Consider the following 7,989-nt stretch of genomic DNA (forward strand, 5'->3'; position numbering starts at 1 on the left):
AGAGGAGTGTTATGTTGACGCGCTAAAACTGCTTCGAACGCTTGATCCAGTTTCATGATGGGTAGGTCGTTTGCAAGACGACGTCGACGTTCTGCTCGCTTTGCGTTTCTTGCTCGTCGGCGCATCCTTTGATCTTCCGTCTCTTCTCCTTGAACATTGGCAGAGACTTCATCCGTCGACACATCATCCGGATGGCGCTCGCATCGTGGAGTTCTTTCTGGTTACTCTCCACCATCATCATTGGCTCTTTGAGGAGTGATAATGGTGAGTAGTTCTCGATCTGGGGAGGAACTACTCGAGCTTGACGTGATGATCTCCGTAGGGCCATCTTCTTCGTAGATAGGAGACAGAAGTGTTCCATCCTAGTATGGGAGGTTGTCGAGGTACGCGACAAGGCGTGACTCGTCGTCCTGGTGAGTGCAGATGGTTTCATGCCAGGCCAGTAGGCGAATGTGCCTTGCGAAGTAGATGTGATTACCAAACCCTGTTGCGGACCTGATAAGAGAATCTCCTCGTTCGGATCCAAGTAGTAGTCGAAGTCCTCGATCGAATCCGAGTTGGATTGGGATCTAGACAAGAAAGCTTGGTAGATGGTGTCCGCGTTGCTGAGTCCGAATGGGAACTGACTTGTATTGTAGACCAATTCGCACGATGGCTCGAGTGCCAGCTTGTGGAAACCAGTCTGACTGGTGGGAGAAGTCAAGTTGTACTCGGACTCACCGCGGGACCTCGGAAGAGGTCGAAAATTTCGTTGAATTTTACAACGAAGTCCTCTAGAGCTTGGCGATGGAGGTTGATATCGTAGTGCTTTTCCTCCGGAGCTGATGTGATGTGGCGGTGGAAGTTCCCAGCATCATTCGCGATGCAGACCCAGGAGCCGAAGATGAACATCGCGCCTTCTTCAAACGCGACGGTGGGCTCTATGATGACTGGCGCCATCGAGTTCGCCAATGGATCTTTAGTGAGATCCCCTATCTGGCGTGGCAGCTGTCGATGTTTAGACTCGGCAACCTACCGAGGGGGTACTCGAGGTAGTGTTTTGTGTGTGGAGCTCGTCGAAGACCAGAAACTCGAACGTGAACTTGAACACACGATTTAGATAGATTCGGACCGCTTATGCGCGTAATACCCTACGTCCCGTGTGTTGGTATATTGATTGATGAGATGTTTGAAGGGGGTCCCTACCTCGCCTAATATTACTGAGGGCAGGGTTACAGGTCGGTTGTTGTACAAGAGTACTAGTCGGATTCGATCAGAGAGTCCTACTCTAATTGCTACGAGTAGTTTCCTAATCCTTGACTGGTCCTTGACCGCCATATAGACCACGCCATCCTGCACATAGTTCCCATGTCTGATATGTTTTGGTGTACAGTTCAGTATTGTAGGACTGTCCAAGTCTTCCAGTGGGCCCATAAATATATGGCTGATATGTTGTTAATAAAATTATTTTATTAAAAAAAGTCTTCGTGTGCTTAAAAATTCATGAATTAAAATTAAATATATTTAAGAATAAAATATGAATATTATGTACATCCATTTGTATAATTCCGCTCCCACCGCTAGAAGGCTTCTAACACCTTGGAATCCCGTAATATCAACACATTGGGAAAACACACGGAAGTCATTGGAGATGTACAATGTATGTCAAGGGGAAGGTGTCACTGACCAGACATTACGTATGGAAGTAGTCGACAACCCCTAATTATGCAGTGAATGAATATGCAGTGTCGTTGTGTGAAGCAAAAAAAGGTCGGATTTTGAAGGGACATATTGCTGGTGGCAGCGGCCAAGCACGTATGGGTAACGATCGATAAAATTACTACATGTATGAAATGAGGCATAATAGATATTAACATGTAAATAATGTTTTAATGTAAATAAGTTGTATTTACTATCTTGAAACAGTATAAGATGTACAACATGTATTTATGTATTTGTTGTCAGCAAGGGAATGCGCTCATTGGCACCAATAATTTTGTTACAAATATTATTTTACGATGTGCGATGGGTTGAAGCCAGCTCTCTCCCCCCTTCCCAAATGTTGCCAACTTACTAGCACCGTTTGCATCGATAATGTTGTGAGCAAAGGTGGTGGCTACGGCTTATCTAGGTACGGCATGCCCTAGAATATAAATAAGAAGACTAGTATTGAATCCTGACAAGTGATCCTCCCCGCAGCAGCGACAGGAGCTCTTGCATTACTGAGAAGATCCCAAAAGGATTCTTGGGTTGGCCCCAACAATGAGGAGGTCACGAAGAAATATACATATCATAAGGAAAAGGAGGGAAAATGAATGCGATAATGCTGTAGATTCTTTATTCGAAAGCTTTGTACTACCTCCAGCTACGCCGGTTAGTTAACCAACGTCAATAAAACGATACGGAGCTTTATATAGAGAGAGACATGTGCTATTCTACACCCAAAGTGTAGAATTAGGGCCTGTTTGGCAGAGCTCCAGCTCTGAAAAAACAGCTCCAAATCTATAGATCCAGCTAGCTCCACCATAGAGCTGCTCCACCATAGATCTAATATCTCAAAAAGTGTTTGGTACAGCTCCATTCTTATCTTTATCTCACTGGCAATTTGGGCCCATACATCAGAATAAAAAAAACATCTCCTTCCTAGCACTGTTGCACGCACGGTTGAGGTGCTGGCGGGCATGACCTCGCCGATGGCCAGGCGGCCTCGCGCGCACTAGCGAGCGCGGCCTCGCCGGCGGCCTGGCGACCTCACGCATGCTAGCGGGCGCGGCCTCGCCGGCGGCTAGGCGGCCGGGTGCGGGGCGGGGCTTCGGCGGGCGGGGCGGTGCTCCGACAGGCGGAGCGGGGCGGCTGGACCGCACCGGCGGCCGGGTGCGGGGCGGGGCTCCAGCGGGCGGGACGGCGCTCCGGCAGGCGGGCAGGGCGTGCTGGCCGGCGCGGCCCCGCCAGCGGCCAGGCGGGCGGGTGCGGGATGGGGCTCCGACGGGCGGGGCGCACTGGCCGCCGGCGGAGCGAGACGGCGCTCCGGCGGGCGGGGCGCGGCAGGGCTGCGGCGAGCGGGGCGCGGCCATGGTGGCGCGAGCAGAGAAAGAAGTTATGAAGAAATAGAACGAACCGGTCATTTTCCACTAATGAGTGGCAGTGGTGGGTAATTTCCTCCAACTCCACCAAATTTGATTTCGTGGAGCACCCCCTGAGGTGCTCCACCAAATCCATGGATCTGGGGGTAGATCCACCGTTTTCGTGGAGCAGATCTGTGGTGGAGTTGCTGGATCTAAAACCGTTTGGCTGAAAAAATCTAGAGCAGAGCTATTTTTGAGGATCTGGAGCCGCGTGGAGCTCTACCAAACAGGCCCTTACTAACCAACCAACCTAACGCACCATCCAACCAGCTTACACCGCGCCCGACCCAAACCCACCCGCATGCAGGCCCACTGACCCACTAGCGCCCATCACCCACCTCGCGCCTGATCCCCCTCCTTTCCGTTGACTCTCTCCAGATTCTATCCGAACAGTTTCCTCTTTCCCAATGAGTGCGACGGGCGGTGGCAGCGGCACAACGGATTGCGAGCGGCGGATTGCGAGCAGCGGTGGGGGCCGCTCCGGCGACGAGCGCACAGCAGCAGCCCCGGTGAAGTGGAGCGCGAACCCCCCAGCTTGTGAGCTCCTCGCTGCTTCTTCTGCCTGCAGCAGCGATGGTGGTCCGGCTTGAGCTACGGCGGGTCCCCTTGGCTGCAGCTCATTTGTGAAGACGGTGCAGTCATGGAGTTGCGATTAAACAGTGATAATCACCTATGGTGGCTAGCTACAGCAATGGATGGAATTCCCAGCGGCACGAAACTCTCTACAAGCTCTCTGCTTTTGTTTGTCCCCCATTGTGATTTGCTCCAGCAATCTCAATCTTTCGTCCCTCAAGCAGGCTTGCTCAAATATGTCAGAAGAGGTCTAAAAATCATGGAGGCTACCGTCATGAAGAAAGGGAGATGTCTGTATGTGTTTTTTCTGTAAAAATTAAATTGGTTTGTTGATGTCCGTCATGTTTTAGAAACCTGCATATTTGGGAAGTCTAAAAATTTCCTATAAGTTGGATTTTTAGTATCCCGCTTATATGCTTCAGTAGTCTTTTATGTTGTCAATGTTCTTTTTGTTCAGTAATTTTTAAGCAACTACAGAGAATGTCCACCGACATTTTTTAGTAATCTGTCCGATTTGTTTCAATATTTGATCCATTGCGTTCAGTAGCCATCCTGTTAATAGTTGGCCCATCTCGTTGTATTAGAAGTTGATCCGTTAATTAGTGGCAGTAGTTGATTAATGACCTTCAGCAGTAATCATGTTAAGTCACTCTTTCAGTAATGGACGTGTTGGTTCGTTGCCTTTCACTCTGCAATTACTAGGAACCATTCAGTAATCATCTTTCTCGTCATTAGTATTTGATGTTCAGTAATTACTAGGAACCATTCAGTATGTTCCTTTTTCTTCAGTAATGTTTAGCATTTCCCTAGATTCAGTAAGTGCGTATCGTTTTGTTTATTCAGTGGTAATCTAACATTTTTCATCAGTCAATGTGTTTTCATATTAATACATTCTTCTCTCCGTAACACTACATTATTAGCAAATCCATTGACAATCTAGAAGATACTAAATAATCATGTTACTAAACACAATAACACAATCAGTAATTTTTCCTCCTTTTTCTTTGGTATTTTCATTTGTACTTCTCTTCAGTAATTTTATTTTCATTAGTAATTAACGCCCTTTGTCTTCAGTACTTCCATTATTTGTCAGTAATTTGTCAGAACTTCCATCCTTCTGCCTTTACCAATCACAAGTGTTTTTTCTCGATTCAGTAAGTGCAAATTGTTTGTTTATTCGGTGGTCATACCAAGTAATCATATGGAACTACTAAACACAATACGTCCTACTACTTAGACAACTCGAGATATTCAGTAATTCAGTAATCATGTATCAATATCAAGAGGTAATTCAGTAATCTTGTATCAATATTAGGAATTCGATTAGTCTGAGAAAGAAAACCTATAGCATAGCAAGTCACAATTAGACGGAGATAATTAGGAATACGAAGATAATATTAGCCGATTTAACTGAGAAAGAAAATTAAAAGTAAGAAAAGGGAAAGACGTGTTCCCTTTTTCATGCGTATTTGTAGATGGATTTTTCTTCGCTGCCTGCAGACGGACGTGGAGTCAGTGCCAGAGTGCCGGAACGTAGGGATCCGGCCGCACCCTTCATGTACACGTCAAGCCGACGCAGACAGTATCCTAAACGGCGGCTTACGCCGGACTCGATCGCAGGGAAAGGGCCGATCCATATAGATCGGAAGCTCGTGACGGTGAAAAGGTCGGCGGACGACGAAGATGAGCGGGTTTGATGATGACTGCCATCAAAGCTCGCGGGGAAGGATCTCGCGATCTGTCAATGACCGGCAGTCCACCTAGGGGTACTCGGATGGTTCATTTGTAGTCAGAGGATCGCAAGATCATGAACTTGGTGGTAACGCAATGCACAAGACACAGAGATTTATACAGATTCAGATCGTCAGTGTAGCGTAATACCCTACGTTCTGTTTTGAGGATTGTATTTTGCCCTGCACTTGGGTGCTTAAGGTTCATATGGTGGGATTGGATGTCCTCTAAAGGGTACCCCTACCTCCCCTTATATACTTCATGGAGTAAGGTTACATGTTAAGTCTCGTAGTCGGTTACTATTGATAGGATCTAGTCGGATTACAATACGTGGGGAGTCCTTGCCGGACTCTATCTTCTGTCTTCTTTATCAAGTCAGGTCGGCCCATTAGTGGTTAGCTTGACCCTTCGTAAGGTTACCTAGGTATCTATAACCGTCACATAATAATATCTATGCACTTAGAAAAACCAAAACGATCTACAATTTGGAACCGAAGGAGTATTTGTTTACTTGTGAATCTGCGATCGGTATATTTTTTTTTTTGAAATTACTGATCGGTGTAATTCTAACCTGGCCTACTCCGCATCAACAATACGCATGGATAAGTGAGAGCTTTTAGCCCATGTTGTTTTTCAGATAAAGTATTGTAGTAGTTGAGTTTTGTTGCAAGAGAAAGTCATTCTAACCAAATGCGAATCACATTTGCATTTCGCCAAAAATAAAACAATGTTATCTTTCCTCTTTAGTTCACGTCTCCAAGGATAAATTAACTAGTTGGTACCTGAAATGAATCTACGAAGTAAGAGACATATTTTTTTTTCGAACAACAAGTAAGAGACAATGCATACCGTGGCATAAAAACAACGAGCATATTTATTTGATGCTTTGCTTAAAATTCCATATACGTTAAATAATAAAGTACAATTCACAATGGAAGGAGTCAAAAGTTTGAAGTGAGATAATAGAACTGGCAGGTGCTGAATATGTTGTCCATACACATAGACACGTTTTTGGGTAGATGAACGGAAATAAAAGGTTCCTATAACATGTGCTTCAGGATACTTGCACCTTATATTGGAAGTAGCATTGCTCGTGATCTAGATTCAGGATAGCCATCAGGAATGTATTTTAACACATAATTTTCCGGCGGCAGGTGTTCTGCTCGAGGCACATATGGGAGATAGTGGGACAACAATCATAGCAATTAACGTAGGGTCGTCCCCCGCTAGTGCTCATCGCACACGCAAATGTTAACAAGTCACCACTAGCTTGTATCATGTGAGTTTCTTAACACAAAGTGTGTGGAATGATACCTAATTGCTGCCGCTGCCACATCAGGAGAAGCTTCATCTGCACAAGGTTTTGTAGGAGCTCAAGGAAAGAAATGAAAAAGGTTCTCTCTTTATTATATTTGCTAACTTGGGAATGGAGTCAGAGGCTCGGAGGCAGTTGCAACAAATTGCTGCAGCTGTTTCAAAGATGCAAAGAGATGACGAACCTGCTTTGCGTGAACATGTCGTGTTCGGTATGACCAAATTGATGGCAAGGTTCAGTCGTCATCTCTGCTTTCGATGATCAGCGTCGTGGGCTTCAGGGCCTCACAACAAATTGGTCAACGTACTTCTGCTTATGCTGCAGATCCAGGGGATGAGAAATAAACGCATTGGCATGTTCTTCACATGTCCAAGGTGTGAGTCTGTAAGAGTACTCATACTATTGGCTCAGCATCATGAGTTGTGGTTCATCTATTAAAAAGGAAAATTTCTGCCTCCCAGGTCCCAGCTGACATGATGTTGGCTTGCAAATTCACCCAAAGATGTCGAAGGATGCGGCCGTATACGGGAGAAACCAAACTGCAACTTGTAAGAGTTTTACTAGGAGTTCTGAATAAGTGCCAAAACCGTCATCGTCTTCCTTCTTTCAGGCCGTCCTTGTTGTGCATCTTTCATTTCGAAATGTGGTCGCTCTGTACGCTAAACAGCGAGCCATCCATTTTCTCTGTGCTCCTGAATTGCTGCTCCTGTATCTTCATTTCATTTCCGTCCTCCTATGTTTTCCCCCCCGAGAAACAATTCAGACTGTATAAAATTAATAATCGAGATGTTGAAGGATGCGGCCGTATACGGGAGAAAGTTATGACGAATTGTTGTAAACTGAACTCTTTAACTAGGAGTTCTGAATAAGTGCCAAAACCGTCATCCTCTTCCTTCTTTCAGGCCGTCCTTGTAGAGCTGCTTCCTGTGCATCTTTCATTTCGAAATGTGGTCGCTGTGTACGCTTAACAGCGAGCCATCCATTTTCTCTGTGCTGCTGAATTGCTGCTCCTGTATATTAATTTCATTTCCGTCCTCCTATCCCCATCGGCCACCCCCTGATGGAGGTTCTACAGAAGCATTTAATGAGATTCGGGGATATGCTGTAAGTATGATATACTGTGGTTTGACAGGACATTAGGAAGATAATTAACTGGCTGAGTATGAGAAAGAGATATAATCTTAATGCAAGGTATGGATCTATGGTCCCCAATCTGGCTTGATCGCCACCTTATGTGCTGCTCCTCTCTTGTCCCGGGTCTACTTC

The 7,989-nt window shown here is 45.8% G+C and overlaps 1 long non-coding RNA gene across 1 annotated transcript; it reads right to left on the reverse strand.

Annotated features, from left to right (window-relative positions):
- Nucleotides 1-6,259: 6,259 nt before the first annotated feature.
- LOC111255834 lies at nt 6,260-7,172 on the reverse strand. The gene is made up of 2 exons (XR_002675910.1): nt 6,908-7,172; nt 6,260-6,759 (listed from the first exon to the last, which is right to left on the reverse strand). It is a non-coding gene; the product is annotated as an uncharacterized LOC111255834 (long non-coding RNA).
- Nucleotides 7,173-7,989: the final 817 nt, after the last annotated feature.

This window comes from Setaria italica, chromosome IX (genome assembly GCF_000263155.2).
Source record: "Setaria italica strain Yugu1 chromosome IX, Setaria_italica_v2.0, whole genome shotgun sequence".
In the NCBI taxonomy this organism is placed as follows: domain Eukaryota; kingdom Viridiplantae; phylum Streptophyta; class Magnoliopsida; order Poales; family Poaceae; genus Setaria; species Setaria italica.